Source organism: Chiloscyllium punctatum, chromosome 12 (assembly GCF_047496795.1).
Source record: "Chiloscyllium punctatum isolate Juve2018m chromosome 12, sChiPun1.3, whole genome shotgun sequence".
Classification (NCBI taxonomy): Eukaryota; Metazoa; Chordata; class Chondrichthyes; order Orectolobiformes; family Hemiscylliidae; genus Chiloscyllium; species Chiloscyllium punctatum.
In genome coordinates this window covers 46,118,550-46,146,023 of record NC_092750.1, presented here as the reverse complement: position 1 = coordinate 46,146,023, position 27,474 = coordinate 46,118,550, and the positions used below count along the sequence as shown (strand labels likewise).

Below are 27,474 nucleotides of genomic sequence, written 5' to 3'. Positions count from 1 at the left end.
TTGGATTCACATGAAGGAAAACTGATCTGACCTCTGATGCAGTGACTGTTGGGATAGGTTCATCGGGACTTGTCGGATTAGCTGTTACCTCTCCGTCGAAATTCTGTGAATAGAAGACGTTGAGAAGATCTGGGAGGTATATGTTACCATCTGCTATCTTGCACTGTTTCTTTTTAGAACCTGTGATGTCATTCAATCCTTGCCATAGTCGCTGGGTGTCTGTCTGGGTCTCTAGTTTGCATCGATATTGATCCTTGGCTGTCTTAATGGCTTTGCGAAGATCATACTTGGATTCCTTATATTTGAGTGGGTCTCCTGATCTGAAGGCCTAATGCCTGGTTTTCAGTAGGTTCTGTGTGTCCTGGTTCATCCAGGGTTTCCTATTGGGGAACTCCCGGATTGACTTCCTCGGTTTGCAGTCCTCCACACACTTGCTGATAAAGTCTGTGACGGTGGTGGCATACTCGTCCAAGGTACCTGCGGACTGTATGAACATGGCCCAATCAGCCAATTCCAGACCGGAGTTTATCCTCTGCCTCCTCCGACCAGTATTGGACCTGTATCCATGAGGGGGTCTCCTGCTTGAGCTTTTGCCTGTAAGCCGGAAGAAACATGGCATTGTGGTTTGAGTTCCCGAAATGAGGGCGGGTGGATGGAGCGGTAGGTTTCTTTCACAGTTATAGTGTCTTTAACATAAAATAGCCCTAATTTTTATAGAAACATTACAAATGCATAAAAGTGTCAGTGAAGATTATAGAATGAGACATGGATCTACAACTTATTTTATGAGTTAGGGACAAAAATATTTAATTGAGAGAAATTGGAGTCTTAGTTTGCATTTCTTTTTCAGCTTTTCCTGTGATACAAATATGGAACTTGGTTTTGACCACTTTGTTTGATATTCTCTTAATAGCTGTTGACAATGCTTACTCTAATTTTTTTTGTAGTAAATGGCCTTCATAAAGGCAGAGTCAAACCAGTGAGGGAGCTTTTCACTGGAATTTGCAGCACACTACACTTAGGTTTTAATGAGTTGGTTCTGTCCAATTGTATTTAAAATTGCTAATTCTTAAATTAGAGCAGAAAAGACAAGATCAGTTTTGAGAGCTTAGAAAGGCTACTTCCTGTGCAGTCATATGTATTGCCGATTTATTAAGACATGACAACTTAAAATATTGATGTTTTTGATTAGCTGGCTGCTGTTATTGATGCCTGGTATAGGCCTGTTAATTTCATAAGAAAAAGTCACCTCAGCAATTGATCAGAGTTTTTGATGTATTTTTAATATATGTTTTGTCTAATGTTTATGCTAAGTTGAAGCAAAAAGTAATTACTGGAAACAAAATTGGAATTTTTATATGTGCGTGCCATCTCACATGGGAGTTACATTAGTAGTTCATCATAGAAATAAAAACATAATTTGAGTTGTGTATTTTTAAGTTTAAATAGATTGCCTATTAACGTTGTTATTCTATTAATTTGTCCTGTTTTAATTGCAGAGTTAACATTTCTCAACTTTTTATGTTGGCATGCCCTTGACTGCTCATTAGTGAAAGTGAGGACTGCAGGTGTGGAGATTAGACTCCTATTAGAGTGGTGCTGGAAAAGCACAGCAGGTCAGGCAGCATTCCTGATGAAGGGCCTTGTCCTGAAATGTCGATTTTCCTGCTCCTCTGATGCTGCCTGACCTGTTGTGCTTTTCCAGCACCACTCTAATCTTGACTGCTCATGCAGTTTCTTAAAGATTGCAAAGGATTTAAAGAATTAACTCACTCTAAATCCTTCCAAATCTTTTGCAATATAAATTGTTGATTCTAAGTTTCTGTCAACAGATTTTTTTCTCTTTGTACAAAAGTGTAGATTAGATTTTAAAGAATCAGTGGACATTAGACGTTGAACTTTGAGCATTTTAGTGCTGCAACTTTTGGAAGTTACAGGATTCTTTGGTTAATATTTTTCCAGGGTCCTATAGTTTGCCAGCTGACAAGTTGAAAAAGTACCATGAGTTAAATAAAAAAGACCTGTATTTTATATCAGCTTTCATTTCAGAAGTTGACACCTATCCTAAGAGGATAGCTTGGACAGGCTGGGCTTGTTTTCACTCAAGTATTCTCTAAGTGTGTGTCGGGTGATTGGATTAAAATGTGTAAAATCCTGAATGGTCTTAATGTCGAAAGGGTAAAATTAAGAGGTTGCTCTTTCAGGAGAAAGATTAGAATTTTTTTTGCTCAGAGTTTGGATATGTGCCTCAGAAGGTGATGAAGGTGGGGTCTGTAAATAGTTTTAAGGCAGAGGCCAATAGATTCTTGTTCGGAAAAATAATCAAACGTTATCAGAGGTAGGTGTAGGAATTGGAATTTGAAACAAACATTTCAGCCCTGATCTTGTTGAATAGTGGAACAGGTTTGATGGGGCCGAATTGTCTACACTTGCTCCTAATTTGTATGTTAATACATTGTTACGGTTGTAACAAAAATAGATGACCTATATTCAAATTTTATCATTTGGCTTTAACATGAGACTAAAAAAAAGTATTATAAAATACACTGCTGACCTAAAATGGCTGCTATGATCATCTAACAATCCTAGGCAACACGCGTGGAACAAAATAAAACTAACTTCTTTGGTATCACTATTTCAGTCAAAAAGCACCGAGACTCAGTGAGTCATCAGGAAATTTGCATTTATGCTAATCTCACACATTAAAAATGAAAAGTTGCCTGCAGTGTGTTCAGTTTGTTGATGGTAACTGTGATTTAGAGGTGTCAGCGTTGGACTGGGATGGACAAAGCCAGAAGTTACATGACCCCAGGTTATAGTCCAACAGGTTTATTTGCAATAGCAAGCTTTCAGAGTATTGCTCCTTCATCACATCCTCTTCACTTGACGAAGGAGCAATGCTCCAAAAGATTGTGATTTCAAATAAACCTGTTGGACTATAACCTGGTGTGACTTCTGACTTTGTTCAGTTTAGAAAAGACAATGGAGCGAAAGTGGAAGTATGCAATTAAACCATGAACAGGGTTTTCTCTGCCTCTGATCAATGTGGTCACTGGCAGTACAGGTGAGAAAATACAGCGAGGATGGAAAGATGAGATTCTCAATGTTAAGAAGTAAAATTGAAGCTTTAACGGTAAAGCAAAATTCACATAAGTGAGTGGGCATGTGCATTAACACCTCATTATTACCTAATCTCTCCTGATTTATGTGTGTGCTCCTATTGTCTCAGGTAGTAATAAAAAATTACATGGTGCCAATTCCTGACATGAAAGTCAGTCAGTTACCTAGTGGTTGCAGCTCACCAGCCTCTTCCCTGTACATGTGTCTTGGCCAGCATTCCCCAACATCTTAGGGCACATTTCAGGTCAGTGACCACCTACACCATTCATCTAGAGAGGTTGAATCAGCCTTATCACATTGTTATGACACATCTCGAACTCAATTAAAATACAGTTCAGCATTTCAGTTCTGCATTTTGGAGCTTACCAACATTTTCCAGTGCAGTACTGCTGACAGACCACTTTGTGTTTAGAAATAGTCACACATTTCATGCATTAGCTTAGCATCTTGGGAATCTTTGTTTGGTTTTTTTGGTGCTCACTCAGTTTGCACTGACTTGAACATGCTTTCTTTCTGAGTGGTAGAGGTCAGTAGTTTGGAATGTGTTGTTGATGGAACAATGCTGAATTGCTCCAGTGGATCTTGTAGGTGGCACAATACTGCTATTCTTTGTCTCTTGGACAGTTAGTGAATGCTTAAGGTGGTGGATTAAGTGCTATTCAAGTAGACAACATTATCATTGGTTGTGTGGAGTTTCTTGAGTGTTGCTGAAACGGCACTCGTGCTGCTAAATGGAGAGTATTCCATGACTTCCTTGACCCGTACCTTATAGATGGACAATGGAAGTGAGAAAGTAAGTTACTTGGCACAGAATTCCCAGCCTTAGATCTGCTCTTGCAACCACAGTATTTATATGGCTGGTCCTGTTCAGTTTCTGGTTAATGGTAATTTCCAGGCTGTTGATAGATGGGCAAATCATTGAATCATCATCCCTCGATTTTCGAAGCTGTCTTGTTGAAGATGGCGCTTGCCTGGCACTTTTATAGTGCAAGCATTTCTTGTCACTTTTCAGCCCACTGTACACTAACCAGTTTCTATTTTAATATGGACACAAACTGCTTCAGTATCTGAAGAGTCATGAATGGAACTCAACACTGTACAAACATCAATGAATGTCTTTACTTCTGACCTTATGATAGATGGAAGGTCATTTCTGAAGTGGCAGAAAGTGATTGGGTGAAGGGCATTAACCTGAGGAACTCTGGCAGATATATCCTGGAGCTATTCACAGCAGGATTAACTGCAGAGCTTTGATCTGTCCTGTCGCTTATGGGATCACTTGCACGTAGCCTCATTGAACCAAGATTGATTCTCTGTCTTCATGATATTGGTATAGTGAGAGATATGTTAGGCTCTTATGAGTTGTGCTTGAATACAATTCTGCTGCTGATGACCCACAGTACATTATGAATGCTCAGTTGGAGTCAGCAGATTGGCTCTGAATCTGTCCCATTTAGCTCAGCAATAGTGCCACACAACAGAACGGAAGTATTCTCAATGTGAAAACTGTTCTCTGGCTCCACAAAAACTGTGCAATAATCACACCTACCAATTCTATCCTGGAAAGATATTGATTGGTGAAGGTAACATCAAGTTGGTTTCTGTACTCTGTATCCCTGTTATTGAGGCCATGCTCCTATTAACCATTTCCCAACCTGCTCTTCCACCTTTCAGGATTTTTATGCATATGCTACCCCAAGACCCTATTCCCCTGCAGTCCCTTTAGAATTATTCCCTATATTACGCCTCATGAGTTTTCTTACCAAAATGAATCATTTCATATTTCTCTGCATTAAGTTGAATTTGTTGCATCCTCCCATTCCATCAGCCTGTCCATGTTCTCTTAGAGTTTATCATTTAAGATTTAAGATTGCTGTCACCCACAAATTTTGAAATCATGCTGTCCACACACAAATCTACTTTTTAATATAAAACAAAAAAAGTAGGGCTCCAAAACCAAAACCTGAGGAATTTTACTGCGCACCTTACTCAACTGTTCACTCTTCTGTTTCCTGTCACCCAGCTAATGTTGCACTTGTGTTGCGACAGTCCTTTTTGTTCTATGAGTTCTAACTTTGCACATAAACCTGTTATTTGGATCTTTTTAAAAATGTCCTTTTGATGTCCACGTACACCACATCAAGAGCATTACCCTCATTAAACGTCTGTCAAGAACCTCAAGCAAGTTAGTTAAATGTCTTTTGCCACTAAGGAACACATGGTGACTTTCCTTAATCCACATTTGTCAAAGTGTGTGTTAATTTTGTCTTGAATTGCTTTTCACGAAGAACTTTCCCAATATCAAGGTTTAACTGACTGGCTTGATCTTTTGAATGATAAGTAATTCTCCAGTCCTTTGGTACCACCACTATCCAAGAAGGACAGAAAAGCTATGGCCAGGGACACATTTACTCCTTGTTATACATTGTGCAGCTCATGTAGTCCTGGTTGCATTAACTTGAGCAATTTCACATTTTTCCAATCATTTTTCTTCATCAATGCACATCCTATCAAGGGTTGCAGCTACCTTGTTCTTCTCTATGACTTGGGCAGCATCTTCTTTGATAAAGAGATATAAAATATTCATTTAGAACCTTTTGCATGCTCTGCCTGCACATGTAAGTTCCCTTTTAGTCCTCCTTTTCCATCCTTTTGCTATGTGTGCCTCTTAATAAGATGAATAATTACATTAAAAGGTGCTTACATTGAGATGATTTCATGATCTTCTACTGAACTTAACTCTCTCAACTGACATGATAAGAAAATGAATAAACTGGTTGTTTTTCTTTTATTGCTATGCACAGGTTTCCCAATGTGTTTGTGTAGAGAACGGTAGTTCCAAAAATGTAATTCACTGAAATGTCTTGAGCCTTCCACACAGTTGACAGTGTGCTTCATAGCTGCAAATTATTTTGTACTTGGAAGTCCTATTGATACAATAATTAATAATGACTGAAATATAACAAGCATTAGTGATTTGATGATTAGAGTTCAAATGTGTATAAATGTAGCTATATCCGTGCCTAGATGTTTGAAAATTGGTGTAAAGCTAGAGTTCTTGTTTAGTTAAACACTAACAGTACTAAGAACAAATTTCATATTTGCACATCATATTTGCACATTTTATTCTGAATTTGGCATCTTCTGTGATGTCTCATACTGAATACGAGTTATTAATATTTATTGTAAACATAAATGGCGAGTTAGGAAGTTTTATAGATCAGCTCAATGTGCATAAAATCTAATGTTGAATAGCAAACGTAATTCTGTTTCAAAATTATCTTTTTGTTTTCTGACTCAAAGATTATCAATAGTTTTCAGTAAAATGGTTTTCTTTTTGAAAATTCTGTGAAATGAACCATGTCAATTATTTAGTGTGTAAGTTATCCTTAAATTGTTCGAGCTGCTCAGTACTCTGATAAGTTATTTTGGATTGTCTATTGTACCTTATCGCGTGAGAGGTGTGAGATTGCTTTAGAGTACAGGAACTGTGCTTTGTCTGTGGTTCTTATTTGTCACATAATTGTGTTACGACACGGGGTAAACTCACCTGCTTAATTTAAAACCAGCAACATAGAAAAGCTTTATCCTGTGCAGTAATCTGAAAAAATTTGAATGGCCAAGAACTATTTAACACAAAAAAACTTTATTTTTAAAAGTATAATAGAGAAGAATTAACTAACAACTGTGTACAAGTCCTTACTTTAACCTACCTTTTACCTTCTTTTCTATAATGCTAGTCAGATAAAACTCCCAATTAAGATTTACGAAACAACACTCCTTATCTCAAAACCAGGCTGCTTTCGGTTCTTCTATTTGGATCTGCCTGTGTCATCATCTTCTGAGGGATTCTGCTTCACAAGTTACTGATTGAAAGGTACCTCTTAAGAGAGCTTTTTTTAGGCAGCCTGTTTACATGCTGGGCTTGGCAGTTCTCCTCTCAATTGTTCAATTTCCCCCAGTCTTATACCCAGAACATCAGATTGTGTCATTGGCTTTTAAGATTGTCAGTATGCTAAATTCAAACCGGATTGGAGTTTGGTATTTTTTGGGGTATAATTTCAACTGATTAGCCAAATTTGAATTTTTGTTTGTCTCCAGGCAGTGAGCTAATCGAGTTGTTCGACCAAGTGTTGCGTTGTTGCCTTATTGAGAACACTTGGAGCTGCGTCTGTTAGTTCTGCTGCTTTTAACTCTCTTAAAGTACACCCACATCTTCGTTAGAATGGTATACATTTAGTTTTATATGGTTTTTAGGTTGAAGTACCGATGCAGTGTAAAAACAGAAGTATTTCTTGGCTAATTCACATTTAATGTTACCGTACTACTGTTTTATGATAAGGTAGCAATAAAGTGGGAAAGGAGCAAATGGCTTGTATTTAAATTGTGTAAAGATCAAAGTAGATTAGCAATTACTCCTGTTTTGATAATTCGGTTCAGGAATGAATATTGATCAAGACACTGAAAATATTGTGTTTTCTTCCTTGAATAATGATTTTACATACTCCTGGACTTGTGAATGGGGTTTTGGTTTAATATTTAAATTAAAAGATGGTATGTCACTTACAACCACAATGAAGTTAACTGTTCGGAATACTTTCCTGTGTTTCAGAACAGACGGTCTGCTGACCATGTTACTTGCATTGCTAACTTTTCAGGCATATTGGTTTAATTAGATATACGAATGTACTACCAGAGATGAACTTCTCTCTGACAATGAGACAGATCTTGTACCATTTCAAAAACACTGATTGTTTATGACTATGTGACAATAACATTTTTAATACATTGCCTGACATTGCCAATAGGCAAGCAAAATGTTAGTTAATGTAAAGTGGGTGGACATTAATTTATTCTGCTCCACGTTATCTTAAATTTAAATTAAAAATTCACAGATTTGCTTCGTTGTAGCATGAAACAGGCAGAGTTTAGGCTTAAAATGAGCCAGGTCCAGACTAAATCTCCCTGTATTATTTCCCAAACTTTGGGCAGAATTTATTGTAATTAATGAATAAATGCCTGTTCCATTCCTTTGACATACTCTTGTCAGTTTAATTTCTGGCAATTTATCGCAGCAGCAAACATTCAAACCGGGTGCAAGATGGTGAAATGATACTTGTGTGCAGTTTACCAGAGGTATGACAGATGTATGTGAAGACATGTAGCACACTTATGAAAAGTGGTGGTGGAGCACAACCACAAAAAAAGATGTGCTGTAAAGTGCGGGTGAAATGTTAGATCCTTAACATTTATAAGCACTCAACGTGAACACAGACAATTCTGAACTTTTCAACTGCATCTGGATACCTAATCCAAAAACAGTACCTTACTATTTTGAAAATATTTACCCTTTTTTAAATTTAACTGCCTATCTGCATTCACCTGAAGTTTTTGTGTGATTCGCAGTGGGTACCATCAGTCACTGTTAGTGTATGCTTTGGCCTCTTGGGAGCAATATTCACTTGCATATATGGAATGTGGTATATCTAAGTGAGACTACTACCTTGATGATAAACTGTGTATGGTTCTGCGCCATATTCATTTGGAATTGGACTAAAACATCCTGTGCTTATGCTCGAAGTTCGGTATTTTGGTCTGTTTGACGTAGATGCTAAAGCTGGAATATAAAGCTGAAGTCAGGACCTAACTGACAATGAGCCTCCCTGGAGGCAAGTTTGCCTCACTGATTGGATTTGTCATCATAGTGAGTGTGTGGTGTCATGCTTGATTTACAGAGTGTTCGGAAAAGGACCCTTGGGCACCTTTTAAACTTATTTGATCTTAATTTTTATGGATGGAGTGATGATTCTTTTATTTCCGAGAATTAAATTATAATCAAAGTGTTAGGACAGTGCTCTGGATTTAAAGTGCGAGAGCTCGCCCTAATCCTGACCATGACCATAACTCTAAATATCCCCTTGGTCCGTGTACAATCACAGCTAGACAGCAACCAAGCAACATAGACAGTCGACCGTTAGGTTTTAGCCGAACAGCAATCTCAGATGCAGTCTTAAATTGTAAAATGATGTTCATCTTATTAGTTTAAACTAACTCAAAACTCTGGACTGAGAAGCTAAAGAATTGCATGCATCAACAAACCTCTCCCCTTTGAAGATTTCTTGTTTGGCATCCTGAAAAAAAACTAATGAAGGTTGAATAATCCCTTTAACATGAAAGAAAAAGCACACATTGCTCAAATCATCTGCTTTTAAGGCTGCATGTTCTGATGAGGGGCACAATAAGATCTGGGTGGCATATCTTAAGCTGCAGATGTAACAATTGTTTCTAGTCAACCTGTTCAGAGACGTTATTACACACCAATGGAGCAGGCGGGACTTGAATCCAGGCTTCCTTGATCAGGAAGAGGGAGCCTACCACCACACCACATGAGGACATTTAAGTTGCAGAAAAATTCTGATTTTGATAACTATTAAGATCGGGTAAGGAGGGTCCAATGGGATCACCCCCTCTTTCCATCTCTAGTTTGATCACAGCAGGTTTTTTATTGAAAAGCACATAGAAAGGAACCTCGATTATCCAAGCGAGATGGGCAGGCATATTTCATTTGGATAATTGATTATTTGGATAACTGATTCAATGCCTCTCTTCTGGGACTCTGAGTTTTCTGAAGTTTCCTTTTTCCTCGATCTGTCTCAGGGTTTGTTTTTGAGCAGACACGCACTTGTGTGTGAGGGACCTGCAGCGTTGCTGAAGCGTCTCCCTGCTGCTGCTTCACTTCAGTGGGATTGACAGAGTGAACAATTGCTATGTCTGCTCCCTGTTCAGGAGATTAGGCAGCAGCACACCGCACAACCTCCCACCCCCACCCCCCGCTGTGTGCTTTCAACTCTCCACGTTTCCAGCTAGCGGATGGAGTGAAGCGGCCAGGTACCTCTTATTTCTTCTCTCCAAAGGACTCCAGAACAAAATGAAGTAACGGAATGGAGACGTCTGCTGGACTGGACACCAACAGCAAGGCTGCTGCTGCTGCTTTTGGGGAGTGAGTCTCAAAATAGCACACACACACACACACACACTTCTGACAAGTTCCCACTCTGCCCTGTACAGCATTCCCTCTACCTACCAGCCTTTCCTTTCACCATAACAGGAATATCCTTTCTCTGGACTCTCGTTATCTCATTTCTGAAAGATTCCCATTTTCCAGCCATCCCTTTACCTGCGAACATTTGCGTCCAATCAGCTTTTGAAAGTTCTTGCCTAATACCATCAAGATTGGCCTTTCTCCAATTTAGAACTTTACCTTTTAGATCTGGTCTATCCTTTTCCATCACTATTTTAAAACTAATAGAATTATGGTCGTTGACCCCAAAGTGCTCCCCCACTGACACCTCAGTCACCTGCCCTGCCTTATTTCCCAAGAGTAGGTCAAGTTTTGCACCTTCCCTCATAGGTACATCCACATGCTGAATCAGAACATTTTCTTGTGCACATTTAACAAATTCTTCTCCATCTAAACGCTTAACGCTATAGCAGTCCTAGTCTATGTTTGGAAAGTTAAAATCCCCTACCAAAACCACCCTATTATTCTTACAGGTAACTGAGATCTCCTTACAAATTTGTTTCTCAATTTCCTGCTGGCTATTAGGGGGTCTATAATACAATCCCAATAAGGTGATCATTCCTTTCTTATTTCTTAGTTCCACCCAAATAACTTCCCTGGATGTATTTCCTGGAATATCCTCCTTCCGTACAGGTGTAATGCTATCCCTTATCAATAACACCACTCCCTCTCCTCTCTTGCCTCCCTTTCTATCCTGCCTGAAGCATTTGGATGAAGGTATTCTGGTAATTATAGAGCTGGAGCAGAAGCAATTAATTAAAGAATGAATTGAGTTAAAACCATAAAGTTTGCTAATATTTCAATCCATTGGAAGTACAGTCATTTTGAGGTGGTAATTGAGTTGTATGTTTCAGTTGGTTCTGCTTTTTACTCAACAAAGCCTTCAGCTTTCAAAATCGTAACTGGTTCCTGTCTGCTTTTCCACTTCTAGTTATGTATCTGTTTTTAGCACACATGCCACCTTTTCTTGCTTGTAGCGACTTTCAGTTGACTTTAAGGAGATGCTCTGGATTGTTTTTTGTAACATGCCTTTTTCCTCAGCTTTTGTTCCCTCTGAAAGAGTACGTAGTTGTGCTTGCTCGCTTGGCTGTTGCTACTTGGTTGCATTTAAACATTTGCTTGCAGACACAAGTACAAAAGAGTTGTAGCTAAAATCAGTCATACTGTAACACATTTATGAAGCTTTATTTTTGTATGGCTAGATATTCCAAGAATCTTGCCATAGAGAACATTGAGTCTAAATACCTGCAAGCACAGAGCTTATGTGCAAACGTTTGGATTTTAAATTTAGTGAATTGGAGATAGCAAGTAGGTTAATGAGATTGGGTAGATTGGATATGATACTAGATATTTACACTAGAAAAAGAAAAATACAATGTAGTTGAGGAGAATATTGAGATACAGGCTACTAGACTAAACATTATTGAAGCTCACAAGGAGGAGGTGTGAGCAATTCTGGAAACTTTGAAAATGGGTAAGGCCGTTGGGCCAGATTGGATTTACCCTGGGATTCTTTGGGAAGCTGGGGAGGAGATTGCAGAGCCTTTGGCTTTGATCTTTATGTTGTCATTTGTCTACAAGAATAGTTCCAGAAGACTGGAGGATAGCAAATGTCCCTTTGTTCAAGAAGGGGAGTAGAGACAGCCCTGGTAATTATAGACCAGTGAGCCTTACATCAGTTGTGGGCAAAGTGTTGGAAAAGATTATAAGAGATATGATTTATAATCATCGAGAGAGGAATAAGTTGATTAGGGACAGTCAACACAGTTTTGTGAAGGGTTGTTCGTGCCTCACAAACCTTATTGAGTTCTTTGAGAAGGTGACCAAACAGATGGATGAGGGTAAAGCAGTTGATGTCGTGAATATGGATTTCAGTAAGGAGTTTGATAAGGTTTCCCAAGGTAGTCTATTGCACAAAATACGGAGGCATGGGATTGAGGGTAATTTAGCTGTTTGGATCAGAAATTAGCTAGCTGAAAGAAAACAGAGGGTGGTGGTTGATGGGAAATGTTAATTCTGGAGTTCAGTTACTAGTGGTGTACCAAAAGGATCTGTTTTGCAGCGTGTTAATAAATTTGCAGATGACACTAAGATTGGTGGAGTTATGTATAGGGCTGAAAGATGTTGTAAGTTATAGAGGGACATAGATAAGTTGCAGAGCTGGGCTGAGAGGTGGTAAGTTGAGTTTAATGCAGAAAAGTATGAGGTAGTTCACTTTTGAAGGAGCAACAGAAATAAAGAGTACTGGGCTAATGGTAAGATTCTTCGTAGTGCAGATGAACAGAGAGATTTCGGTTTCCATGAATATAGATCCCTGATAGTTGCCTTCCAGGTTGATAGGGCTGTTAAGAAAGCATACGGTATGTTAGCTTTTATCAGTAGAGGGATTGAGTTTCGGACCCATGACGCCATGTTGCAGCTGTACAAAACTCTGGTGTGGCCACATTTGGAGTATTGTGTACAGTTCTGGTCACCATATTATCGGAAGGATGGGGAAGCTTTGGAAAAGGTTCAGAGGAGATTTACCAGGATGTTGCCTGCTATGGAGGGAAGGTCTTAAGAGGAGGAACTTGAGACTGTTTCATTAGAGCGATGAAGGTTGAGTAGTGACTTAATTGAGACACTTAAGATAATCAGAGCATTAGATAGGGTGGACAGTGAGAGCCTTTTTCCTCGGATGGTGATGGCTAGCATGAGGGGACGTAGCTTTAAATTGAGGGCCAATATAGGACAGATGTCAGACGTAATTTCTTTACTCAGACAGTAGTAGGGCATATAATGCCCTGCCTGCAACAGTAGTAGACTCATCAACTTTAAGGGCATTTAACTGGTTGTTAGATAAACATGAATGAAAATTGAATAGTGTAAGTTAGATGGGCTTCAGATTTGGTTCCACAGGTTGTCGCAACATTGAGGGCTGAATGGCCTGTACTACACTCTAACATTCTATGTTCCATGATACCGTGGGTGAGCATTGAATAAATTGAGATTTGTTAACGGTGGAGAATAGGATGCTGGAAAAGGGGACTTTAAAGAAATGTAAGTCAAGAAGGCAGAAGCATAAATAACCAGTTTGGGAAGCAGGAGAATGAAGTGTCAGAGGCAAGAAATATTGTGGGTATGAAAATGAACCTTGACTTTTCTTCTAACAGGATATCAACATTTTGCATTTTGTCTCCAATGGTTCAAGAAGATGGTTCACCACTAATTTCTCTGAGGGAGTGGCTAGGGTAGACATTTAAAAAGTTTTCTATGCGATTATACTTTTATTTAAATTGCCATGTCCTCATCGAGCACTCTGATGCGTTTGAATGATAATGTTTTTTGAATTGTGCTAATTATATCACAATCAAGCAAAACTTTTGAGACACTTTTATTCAGAAAAAGAAGATTACTTAAAGGTTCGTTGAAAATTGAGTGCAGCTAAGCTGCAGTGATTTTTTTGTAAACCCACCATTATTAAATGTAAAATTCTCGAGAGACACAAATGGTGCTTGAGAGTGACAAAGTTCAGATTGCTATCATCAACTTAACAGATGCAAAAACCACCTGTGGATGGACTCTTTGTAAGCAACTACCAGGGGATCTGCAGGTCTTGGTACATGTGAATAGCGTAAACTCTTTACTGAACTTCACGCAGAGTAACAAGTCTGAGTGAAGTCTGTGTTGGTTTTACCCAGCAGGTTCCTCTACTACCATTAGAGATGCTATCAGGGCTGCCTTCAGAAACTTTTGGTATACATCACTTCCTTACTGAAAATGTTTTTTTCAGTCTTCAGTTTGAGGTGTATAAGAGAGAACATTGATGGAAATTAATTGTCTGCTGTGCAGATCTAGTTTGAGGAAACATATTGGGCTATAAATTTCAGAAAGCTATTTAATGTGTCGAAATAATATTCTCCCTCAGCAGGTTGCTACGACCAGGTTGGGAGGGATGGAATGGTTTTCCTCTTTTCCCCACACGAGAATGAGAAGCCAGAGTTTTAGCTTGGCGGGTAACAGATTTAAAGCAGATGAGAAGTTAGTTCTAGCATAGGGTCTTGAATCTGTGACATTCACTGCATCAGTGTGTGGTGGATGCTCGGACATTGAGGAAGTTTAAGGGGAGAAGGTAGTCAGGTTTTTAATTAGTTGTGGGTTGAAGAGTTATGGAAAACGGGTTCAGTGTTGGGGCCGCAGCTGTTCACTTTATGTATTAATGATCTGGATGAAGGGACTGGGGGCGTTCTAGCGATGTTCATTGATGATACGAAGTTAGGTGGACAGGCAGGTAGTTCTGAGGAGGTGGGGAGGCTACAGAAATATTAGACAGTTTAGGAGAATGGTCCAAGAAATGGTTGATGAAATTCAATGTGACCAAATGTGAGGTCTTGCACTTTGGAAAAAAAGAATACAGGCATGGACTATTTTCTAAACAGTGAGAAAATTCATAAAGCCAAAGTGCAAAGGGATCTGGGAGTGCTAGTCCAGGATTCTCTAAAGGTTGACTTGCAGGTTAAGCCCGTGGTTAAGATAGCAAATGTAATGTTGTCATTTATATCAAGATAGTTGGAATGTAAAAGCAGTGATGTGCTACTGAGACTTTGTAAAACTCTGGTTAGGTCCCATTTAGAATACTGTGTCCAGTTTTGGGCCCCACACCTCAGGAAGGACATGCTGGCACTAGAGTGTGTCCAACAGAGATTCAAACGGATGATCTCTGGAATGGTTGGCCTAACATACGATGAACAGCTGAGGATCCTGGGATTGTATTCATTAGCGTTTAGAAGGTTGAGGAGAAATCTAATAGAAACTTACAAGATAATGCATAGCTCAGAAAGGGTGGACGCTGGGAAATTGTTTCCGGCAGGTAGGGATATTAGGACTTGTGGGCACAACCTCAGAATTAGAGGGAATCAATTTAAAACAGAAATGAGACATTACTTCAACCAGAGAGTGGTGGGCCTGTGCAATTCATTGGCATGGAGTGCAGTGGAGGCCAGGACATTAAATGTCTTCAAGGCAGAGATTAATAAATTCTTAATCTCGCAAGGAATTTAGGGATATGGGGAGAGTGCGGGTAAGTGGCATTGAAATGTCCACCAGCCATGATTGAACGGTGAGTGGACTCGATGTGCCTTACTTCCACTCCTATGTCTTATGGTCTTAATGTGGCTGGCTCTTAATAGCCTCTGAAATAGCCAATCAATTTAAGGGCAGTTAGTGATAGTCAACGAATGGTGGCTTTGCCAGTGACTTCCATATCTCAAAAAATTAACAAAAAAATGAAAAAAAGATTTTCTTAAGATAAGGAATCATTATAGAGCCAGTTATTTTTCTCAGCCAAGATGCCTTGTCCTCATTGATTTCAACTTGCATAATTCCAATTCTATGCAATCTAAAACAATATAGATAAAGTTAGCCCTACTCTCCAAACTTTAAAATGCCCTTTTTCAAGATGGTAGGGATAGTTGTGCCTAAAATAAAAAAAATCTATTTGCTGGTACAACCAGCAAAGATATTGCTATTCAATAAATAGAATGCTTGCTGTAATGATTAATGCAGAGACTAGTAGAAGTGACTTCATCTGTATTGTTATGAACCACATATAGCTGAAATTTATAACATTGAACTTAGAATCAAGGAAGAGACGAAATCTTGGCTAAAAGGGAGCTTTTTATATTATTGATAACTGTGTTCCTGTCTGTCTTTTAGCCAATATTTGCGCAAACTAAAATAAAAATATAGAAAATGATGATACATGGAATTCTGACAGATGCCCCCAGAACTTGAATTAGCATGATAGTTTGAGTTGGGGAGATTGGAAAAAAGTGGTATGTTACTTTTACAACTAGCTGGAAAATTAAGTAGCTGTCAGCTGGAGTGAAGCTCCTGGCTTATATCGATGGGAAATTGCACCCAGTGGATAATGTTGTAAGGATGCATTATATAAAGTTGGCATGCTACATGATGGTCTTAAAACTATATTATCTTTTTATTTCCTTGTCCCTAAATCTGTATAGGAGCTTCGGCAGCAAAAAGCAATAGTTTCAAACTCTGCACCAATAGTACTTGCAATAACAGCCTGTTCTCAAGTATGTGTGGTAGTTTTTTTTCAAAAATGTGTTTAGCAGTTGCATTTATTTAGGTCAGTCTTTTGTTTATAATAAAAGCTTTTCAAGATGTGTTGGTATGTAGTTAAACAAGCTAAACGCTCAGGTTAATATTCCAGTTAGTACTTCATATCTGAAGTAGGACAGGTGCAGAAGTATTAAAATGGAAGTGATATTTACCTGATGCAAACATGTTTTTGATAAATTCATAATGCTGACAATGCAGAAAGCTTCCTCTATCTGCCCTTTTACCAAAAATTTGGAGGTGAGCAAAAAAGAAAAGAAAAATTTGGGAACAACCCAAACAACTAATAATCTTGTCAGTAAAATATGCTTATTAACCCTCTGATTGTTTTAAAGCAATTTTCAGTGGTTAATAATTCAAATTGAAATTAAATGGGAACAAACTGGCTTGTTTTAATGCATTGATAGAAAATCAGCATTCAAAATTTAACATTGTTTGCTGGTAAAAACTTGCAACCAGAATATAGACTGAGAAAATATTGAAGGAATAAACCCAACTTAACTTAGAATTGCAATTTCTTAAATGTGGCAAAAAAATTCCATCCTCTCAGAAAAGTGGGTGCTCATCCTGCCTGATGATTTTCAGGTCAGAGGATCCCAGATTTTAACATAGAATTGTATTGCAGTAGCTGGTAGAAAGCAGTCTGTATGCTACAGATAACATTGGCCCATGGACTGGACAGAAACATATTATATATATATATATATATTATATATTATATATATCGTCCAGGATGCACCAATTTGGTCTTCCATATATAACTGCTGTTCAGAGAGCCTGGTGATGGAGAACAGACTGGATTCAATCTTTACACGTTTTTATAAGCATTTATTTATATAAGTGTAACGTGGCAAACTTAGACTTCATCACCCAGCAACTATAGTTTTATTTATCAATGGGGCCCCAATTGAATCCCCAGTTAATGTCTATACCTGCATGCAATTAAGCACAACTAATATATAATTAGCAAATTCCCTTCTCTTAATCATAACACTTTCTCACTCATATTCTGTCACCATTTCAGCAAGCCAATCAAACTTTGGAATTCCTATGTCTCCTTAGATTTAACATAATCTTTCTGCAACACTCTCTGAAAGGGATTGATGATTTAAAGTTGTTTCAGACTTACTTTCCTTAATATCCAAATCAATATGTCTAAAAGCCAGTAAACTTCATTCTCAATTTTAACCTGCACTCCAATCTTATTGGTATCACATTTCTTGAATTCTTCAATATCATCCCATAAGAAATTATCATTTCGGGTATTGGTTTGCTCGCTGAGCTGTAGGTTTGATATCCAGACGTTTCATTACCTGGCTAGGTAACATCATCAGTGGCGACCTCCAAGTGAAGCGAAGCTGTTGTCTCCTGCTTTCTATTTATATCTTTCTCCTGGATGGGGTTCCTGGGGTTTGTGGTGATGTCATATCCTGAAGCTACAAACCTTCACAAACCTTGCAGAAATTATCATCATGTGTGAAACAGTGTTAAGTGAGTCAACCTTAAGGGATGACTATTGGCTTCATATATTATTCATTAGTCATTTTTTAATACAGTCTTTAGCCTAAATTCCAGATGACTTGACTTCACAGAAATAATTGTCTTCTAATCCTCCAAGTTGTTTCATTTGTGCTTTTTACCGGCAATGTTTCAAAATTCTTCAGAATTGTTGAACCTGTGCCCTTCCATTTTACTGACATCTGTGAATAGAGTCTGACCAATTTCAATATCAGCAAGTTATTGAATCTTACATTCTTCTGTACCACAAGGAACAGATCATTTGTTCCATGAAGGCTGAGGGGATTTAGTGCGACACCGGGGTTATTTTTTAAGGTTGCGTGCATATAATCTAATAGAATCTCCTTCTCTGTGATAGGACCAACCTTTATGAGAACCAATGGCACTACCCAAAATTTCAAAGCTAGTATTTATCCAGGCATTACAAAATTAAATTTCATTAATCTTCTCTTTATATTCATAAAGTACATTTTATGAACCCATTTTTGTAATCAACCTGTTCAGAGATGTTATGATACACTTCTGGAGCGGGTGGGACTTGAACCTGGGCCTCCTGGTTCAGGGTAGGGTCACTGCCACTGCACTACAATCTTATCCCATGGAATGACTGTCTCTTCTCCAGAATCTGTTGAAATCTGACCAAACCTCATGGGCATTTAACAATTTTGTTTCTTGTAGCTTTTATTCAAATCTTCATCACAACATGATAGACTGAATCTTAGCTCAAAAAATGCGTTTGATTTTACTTCTTCTTGGAAGTGACAACACAAAAGCTGTTTGTTTTTGGCGAGGGATTCACCTATGTTCACATATCCACTTAACTTTTCCCTTGGTCTTGTGGTTAATAATCCAAGAACAACAGAGAGTATTCACACCCCAACAATTTACTGTTGCTTTCTGCCATTTTCTAGAATAGTCACTGTGATTTTAGTTTCCTTTTTGAAAAACTTGCTTTCAGTTTTCAACCTTTGTCTTTAGGTGATTATGGTTTGCTACAGTGTTGTGGTCCAGAAGACTAGCTGGGGAAGGATAGAACGAGAGACAATCTATCAGATTATGCATTTCCCATATCGGAGATAATCACATTGATTATGGCTCCTTTTACCTTGAGACATTATGCCAATAGTGTAGTGATATGAAGATGTGGGTGTACCGTACCTTTAAGAAAGTTATTAGCTAGTATTACTACCTGACAGAACTAAGTGTTCTGAAAAAAAACATAATGTAACATTTGGTCGAAAAACTCTATTAGTTGGTTGCCTGGAGACAAAAACAAGTTCGAATTTGACCAATGTACAGGAGTTGGGAGGTCATGTTGCGGCTGTACAGGACATTGGTTAGGCCACTGTTGGAATATTGTGTGCAGTTCTGGTCTCCTTCCTATCGGAAAGATGTTGTGAAACTTGAAAGGGTTATAAGGATATTGCCAGGGTTGGAGGATTTGAGGTACAGGGAGAGGCTGAACAGGCTGGGGCTGTTTTCCCTGAGTGTCGGAGGCTGAGGGGTGACCTTATACAGGTTTACAAAATTATGAGGGGCATGGATAGGATAAATAGACAAAATCTTTTCCCTGGGGTCGGGGAGTCCATAACTAGAGGGCATAGGTTTAGGGTGAGAGGGGAAAGATATAAAAGAGACCTAAGGGGCAACTTTTTCACACAGAGGGTGGTACGTGTATGGAATGAGCTGCCAGAGGATGTGGTGGAGGCTGGTGCAATTGCAACATTTAAGAGTCATTTGGATGGGTATATGAATAGGAAGGGTTTGGAGGGATATGGGCCGGGTGCTGGCAGGTGGGACTAGATTGGGTTGGGATACCTGGTCGGCATGGACAGGTTGGACCGAAGGGTCTGTTTCCATACTGTACATCTCTATGACTCTATACACCCCAAAATAATAAACTTCAATTAAGTTTGGCTTTTAAGATTGTCAATATACTCAATTCAATGACACAATCTGATGCTTTGGGGGCATAAGACCAGGGAAAATTGAATAGTTGGGAGGAGAACTGCCAAGCCACCAACATGTAAAGACTTCCTGAAGAATAGCTCTCTTAAAGGTACCTTTAGCGACCAGTAACCTGCGAAGCAGAATCCCCAAGAAGAAGGAAAGAAGATAGGAATACAGAGAAGAACTGAAAGCTGTCTGGTTTTGAGATAAGTTAATTGGGATTTTTATCAGACCAGTATTGTAGAGGGGAAAGTAAAAGATAGGTTAGGGGAAGGATTTGTAAATAGTTGTTCGTTAATTATTCTCTGTTATATTTTAAGAAATAAAGTTGTTAATTTTTACTTTAAGTAGTTCTTGGCCTCTCGTATTTTCACAGACTTCTGCACGGAATAAATCTTTTCTGTATTGCTGGTTTACGCTAAGCAGGAGGGTTTACCCTGTGTGGTAATAGTAGAAAGGCTGCATCTAAATACACATTCTGTTTGTCTAACATAACAAGACAAGAGGCAGAATAATTGGTAGAAAAATCATTTCCTAAAGATGATTGCTTACAAAAAATACTACCTAGATGAAGCACCAGAGAGAATTTTTGTTTTTGGGAAGTAAAGTTCATGGCAACAGAAAACTTAACAATCCTACTCTAAATGTTCTTGAACCATTGACCCAAGTGTACTTGTATTCTTCTAGCCCTGATGACCATATTTACATTAATTTATAACTTTCCTGTTATTCAATGCTATGTGCGCATGCGCATGCAATGCTGCACTAAACGTAGCTAATCTTTATGCATTTTTATCAGCATTTATTTAAAAAGATTAAAAACACAAACATCTACCTTCTTACCTAGCAGCCACAGTTTCAGTTTGTTCCTTTTTCTAGAGGGACAAGTGAATTCCCCATCAATGTCGAGTATCTGCAGATAATTAATGTATAATTGATGGTGAATCGCATGAAATATATATCTATATCAACATCTGGCGAAGGCTATGTTGGGTTCAGCTGTGTGTCATCCTGCTGTTGGTGAATTTGCTAACATTAGCTGTTTAAACTCATTGAGCTGAGACATTCCACAGGCACGTGTGGAACTAATTCCCTTGTTGATAGGCCATTTGGTCTCCTTCTGTGCTGTAACACTTCCATGATTCTGTGAAGAGACAGCAGCTTGTAGAAAGCAACTGACTTTTTCAAAGCAAGATTTTCTTCAATAAAAAGTTGGAATGATCGAATTTATATAAGTTAATATTTTGTTACAAAATATTATTGTTTTTATTGTTTTATTCCTATATTATAACAATTACCGACAGTTCAAAAATATTTAATTGTCTTAACATGCTTGAGCACATTGCAAGTTGTGAAAAGCACGTATATATGCATTTTAAAATCAAATTTTGCAAGAAATTAAGTACATGCGGTGTGCATTTGGATGCAAACAATCTTGAATATTCAGAGTTCAACATAAAAATAGAAATGTGGTAATTAATTTCTTAAAGGCTTTGGTGTGGTTGCATTTAAAATATATTTTAAATGTTTGATGCTTTCACATAATTTGGGAAAATGGAGATCTTGAAAGAAATCCAAATGAGAGCCATTAGAAGGATATATTTTCTTAAAACATCTTAACATAACTACACAGAATATATCGCTCAGAAATGATTATTCAGCTCAATTGGTCCATACAGGTTTTATGTTGCACAAAAAGTTCTTCCCACCCTGTTTCAGGTAATCATATGAGCATAATCATATATATCTTTCTTCCTCACGCTTCTCTTAAATCCACCAATGCTCTTTGCTCTTACAGTAAACACATTGGATGCTGCCTGAACTGCTGTGCTCTTCCAGCACCACTAATCCAGATCATTGTAAATAGTTAACTAAGTTTTCACCTGAACTTCTATTGAATTATTGGTAATCACTTTATTTTTATGGGTTCAAGTTGTGGTCTCACAATTATTAGATTTTAAAGGAAACTTCAATTAATGTTGCTCTTTTAATGTTTTCCTTTGATTTCAACAAATGGATGTTGCTGAGGGATAGCTCACTTCTAAGGAGTTCTGCCCATGAATATTTTCTGGACAAGATGTTTATAAGGACTGCTTGATTTCGTTTGTGATCCCTGAAGGTGACAACACAGGTAGACAAGGTGTTCAAGAAGGCATACAGCACGCTTGCCTTCAATGGTGGGGGTCTTTGAATATAAAAGTTGACAAGTTATGTTTCAGCTGTATAAAATGTTAGTTAGACCACATTTGGAATGTGTAAGCTCCACACAGGCAGTTGCCCAAGGCTGGAATTGAACCCAGGTCCCTGGTGCTGTGAGGCAGCATTGCTAACCACTGAGCCACTGTGCCACTCTTAATTATGAGCAGAGGTTGAATAACTTTGGATTGCTTTCACTGGAAAGATGGAGACTGAGTGGGTGACCTGATAGAGATCTACAAAATTCTGAGAGGCATACATAAGGTGAATAATCCAAGGCTTTTTGTCAGGATGGAAAGGTCAACTGCAAGAGGGTACAGGTTAAAGTTTCGGGGAGAAGTGCTAAGAAAGTATTTCACACAGAGGGTGGTGGGTGTCTGGAACAAATTGCCAGTGGAGGTGGTGGAAGTAGGCACATTAGAAATATTTAAGGCATTACCTTGATAGACACATAAATGGGAGGAAACAGAGGGCGAGAAACTGCACATGAGCAATAAATAGTGGGTCTAAATAAGGACTAGGAATTGACACAAGGTGGCGGGCTGAATGGAGTGTTCCTGTTTTCTGCCTTCCTTTTAATGTCATTTGATGTTTCCGTTCCATGATTGTGGATCGTATCAAAGGGGATATTCCTTTGGATGTTTTCAACAAGTAAGGTACGGTCAAATACTTTGTAGAGAATTTGCTTGGCCCAAGGATTCATCTGTGAAATAGTTGAAATTATCTGTTTAATGTTGATTAATGTAACATTGTGGGAAGCTTAAATCAACAGATTAGTCCATTGAAATTCCATTCCATTGAGATTTACAACATGGAATGGTGCATTTGGTCGAAAAAGTCAGTGCCAGTGCTTATCCACCACACCTCCTCACACCTCATTTCATCTCATATTGCTTTTATTCTTTCTTTCATATACACTTCTTCATTTTCAACATAAATGCATCTATTTGCCTCAACCACAAATGACAAATTCCAAACATTCACTCTCTGGTTAAAGAAGCTTCTTCTGGATTTCTTGTGGAATTTGTGGCTAACTTATGCTTACTGCCCCTGTTTTTGGATTTCCAAACAAAAATATGCAGCCAACACATGGCCTGCACTAGACTTATCGCTGGATGTTTGCTCATAGTCATAGTGCTCACTCACTTTGACCCCTTGTGAATGCTCACAGCATCAGTGCCTTGCCTTACCTTTTTGTTTGCTTTGCCCTCTCAGTCACCCTTGCCATTTCACATAGACACAAATCCAGAAAGCTTGTCATAATTGTCAGCAGGCCTTTGATCAGAGGTTTCTATCACATTAGGTAAAGGCCAGCCTCTGATACCAGTCCAAGCCCTGCTCAGATCTGCCAAAGCTAGGATCCTTCCCTGGTAAGGGGTAAGGAACAGAATGATGGGCAGTAGGCCACTCGTCCTAAATCATACTGCCCTGGTGTGGTCTATTTTCCTCATAAAACTAGAAACAGGCAGTATTACGGAAGACAAATGTGGGTGGCCCAGCTGATATCATTGCCACATGTGAGGAGATGTTTCAGACAAATGAGTAAGCAGCACAGAGGGCACAAATGTTGTTGGAGTTGGTGAAATGGAATGAGGGAATATGTTGCAGACAATAGTGGGGGTGGTAGATCATGTTGGGTTGAATAGCAGACATAGTGAGTATAAGGTACAGGTATCCCCCGCTTTTCGAACATTTGCTTTCCACCAATTGGCTTTTACTAAAGACCTACTTCAGTACTTGTTTTTGCTAATCGAAAGAGGATTTTTGCTTTTATGAAAAACCATGCGCAGCGAGAGTGGTACCTTCCCCAGGATCTATAGTCAACATCTCAGCATTAAGCTGCCATAGCTTTGAACTGTGTCTGCGAGTATCTGTGCTTTATCTCGATTTATTTTGTGCATCCATTAGCAAGATCTGCCTTAAAGCATCCTGTACCTCCCAACCGCCCAACCTCCAACAGCCTTTACTATATGTTAGTGTTAGTTTAGGTTTTATGTGTTATTTAGTATGATTTGGTAGGTTAGTTTTTGGATCTGGGAACACTCAAAAATTGCTTCTTCGCCTGACATTGTTTTGGCTTACGAATGGCTTCATAGGAATGCTGTACTTTTAGATAGCAAATGACCCCTGTATTGGAAGGAAGTTTGTGGCATTTACACTGGCAGAGATGGGTCAGGAATCAGACATGAGTGATGTTGTTCGGACATGGTCGGCAGTTAACGAGGTGAGTTTGGGAAGAGAGCGTGAGAAGACTCAATGGTCATCAAAGCAAGAAATCCTCCAAAAAAGACTTGATGCAACTTGGACTTGGCCAAAAAGTGTAAGATCCAGCCTGTAGAGTTTTACTGAATGGTAAAGGTTTATTGATTGAAATCCCAAATTGCTAACATAGATTTGAGATGAATGGTGGTTTATAATTATTCTCAATTCTTGTGCTTAAGTTTACTGCATGATCTACAAACAGTCCCTGAGTTGTGAACGGTTTCTGTTCCTGAGTTCATTTGCAGATATATTTGTACACAAGTCAGAACAAAATGCAAGACAGTGTAAAGCAGCCTTTCATAAGTAGAGAATTGTGGTTAAAAGTAAGGACATTCGTAAATCAGGGACCCCTTGTATCTAAGATCCACCAGTTGAGAATATGGTCACAGTGAGCTCTTGTGTAGTTGTGTTGAAATGTGAAATCTCTGCACAAATGTAGCCACTAAGTATGTTACAATAGAAGTTACATTTTTGTATACTAAACTGCAAGCGCTAGTTGAGTTTATGTTGGTGTGTCTGTTGTCTCCTGGTTTTAGAACATAGAACATAGAACAGTATAGCATAGAACAGGCCCTTCAGCCCACGATGTTGTGCTGACCACTGATCCTCATGTATGCACCCTGAAATTTCTGTGACCATATGCATGTCCAGTAGTCTCTTAAATGTCCCCAATGACCTCGCTTCCACAACTGCTGCTGGCAACGCATTCCATGCTCTCACAATTCTCTGTGTAAAGAACCCGCCTCTGACATCCCCTCTATACTTTCCTCCAACCAGCTTGTGTTAGTCATTTCTGCCCTGGGAAATAGTCTCTGGCTATCGACTCTATCTATGCCTCTCATTATCTTGTATACCTCAATTAGGTCCGCTCTCCTCCTCCTTTTCTCCAATGAAAAAAGTCCGAGCTCAGTCAACCTCTCTTCATAAGATAAGCCCTCCATTCCAGGCAGCATCCTGGTAAACCTCTTCTGAACCGTCTCCAAAGCATCCACATCTTTCCTATAATAGGGCAACCAGAACTGGACGCAGTATTCCAAGTGCGGTCTAACCAAAGTTTTATAGAGCTGCAACAAGATCTCACGACTCTTAAACTCAATCCCCCTACTAATGAAAGCCAAAACGCCATATGCTTTCTTAACAACCCCGTCCACTTGGGTGGCCATTTTAAAGGATTTATGTACCTGCACACCAAGATCCCTCTGTTCCTCCACACTGCCAAGAATCCTATCCTTAATCCTGTACTCAGCTTTCAAATTCGACCTTCCAAAATGCATCACCTCGCATTTATCCAGGTTGAACCCCATCTGCCACCTCTCAGCCCATGTCTGCATCCTGTCAATGTCCTGCTGCAGCCTACTACAGCCCTCCATACAGTCAACGACACCTCCAACCTTTGTGTTGTCTGAAAATAGTATTCCAAATGTGGCCTCACCAAACATGACTTCCCAACTCCTGTACTCAATGCTGTTGCTTTATTCAATTCCTGTTTACTTCCAAGCTCGTGAGTTTTGTTAATCAGTGACAAAAGGAAATTAGGACTGCTTTTGAAGTTTTTTTTTGAACTGATTATTTTGGTCCTGGCCTTCTCTTCAAATCTTCATAATCTCTAGTCTTTGAGTCAGCCCCATAGGCATAGTTTTTTTAAGCCACTGCAACCATTGTGATATTACATCAGTGCCTTTTGCTATTACTACTACTGTATCTTTCAGATTCTGAAGTTTTAAGATTTTGACCATGTTAGAGATGACTCAAAGAAGCAAATCAATACCAGAACTATATTATGAGTCACCAATGTGGTATGGTTTTATAAATAGTAACTGCGTAAATATACTTTTTGAATTAAAAGAGATGTTAATGTTCTATGTTCTATTTGCAGACAGTAAAACACAGATTAATGAAAGTACGCCATATCAAATCCTTTTAAGTGTCTTTCAGACTCTGGTGTTAGACTAAAGAGTTTTGTCATGTGTTATGTTTTTTGAATAATCTTCTGAGGGAGTGCTGAATTATACTTTGCAAGGAGAGGAGAGAAAATAGTTTCAGAAGGTATTTATGATGTTTCCCCTTAATAAACAGAAGTCTATCACTATCTACAATGCAGGATTCATTTTCAGTGACCAGTAACATTTGAAAAGGCTTTTAAATAGCATACCTGGGTAAGTCTGTAACTTGTATGGATGAAAACTAGCTTGTGCTATGCATTAGAAAACTGTTAGTGTAGGTATTCCACTTTGTAACAATGTGTTTTATTGACTTATTTGAGACAATTTTGTACATGTATGTGTGTAAAAGTGTGTAGTGTGTTTATTTGAAGTATTTTCTTTTAAATCAAGCAACTGACGGTTAAATTAGTGGGTTTATTGCTCTGTAGGTCAATTAAAATAATATTGAGATAATGGCTGCATAATATCTGTCTGTAACACAAAACAGTGAAATAATCTGTGTGAGGATGCATGGTTCTAGTCCACTAAAATCATCTATCAGATTAGGCAAAAATGAATAGCAGTTCAACTAATTTAGTTTATTTGCAGATCGCATATTTCAATTTGGAGAACAATAGTAGGATATTAGTAAGACTAACACAGCTCCTGCTTTTAAGTTATGGATATGTTCAAACTATCATTTGTACAGGTGAACCTGAAGTCATGAAGAAGGTAAGGATTGAGATTAGCAATTTTTAAAATAAATTTGATCATTTCTGTAAAAAGAGTAACTTGAGCATCAATATAAGTTGCATATGTTCCTTGTTATTTTTATTTGTTCTGTCATCTTTACATAGTATTACATAAATAATTAAATGGATAATTATATTAAAAATAAAAATGCATACAGTTGGTTCTGCTGTAACGCGGTGATTCCGTTCTCATGCAATCTTGTGATATAAGAAAATTGCGTAATAGCAGCACCATTTAAACTAATGGGCTAGAATCACATTATAACCAAGACACGCTTTAAAAGATTGTACTTTAGAAACTGTGTCCCAAATTTGTCAATTGTGTTGTAGTGAATTTGCGTTGACAAAATGCTCATTATAGCAGAACAACCTGTACTGATTTTTAAAAATGCACTGCTTTATGTAACAGAGATGTGATATTTTATTACCAGCCTGTTTGCCATATAAATATAGTAATTGAGAGTAACTTCTGTATCACAATAATTTATGCAGTTTGTCATTTGGGTTTTGAATACAAGCAGGTATTTTTAGAAACATTTTTGACTTCATTCATAAT

At 38.4% G+C, this 27,474-nt stretch overlaps 1 protein-coding gene across 1 annotated transcript in view; it reads left to right on the top strand.

Moving 5' to 3' along the window:
- The window catches only part of suclg2 (succinate-CoA ligase GDP-forming subunit beta), a 312,117-nt gene that overhangs the window by 49,774 nt on the left and 234,869 nt on the right, over positions 1-27,474 (top strand). The window lies entirely within an intron of this gene.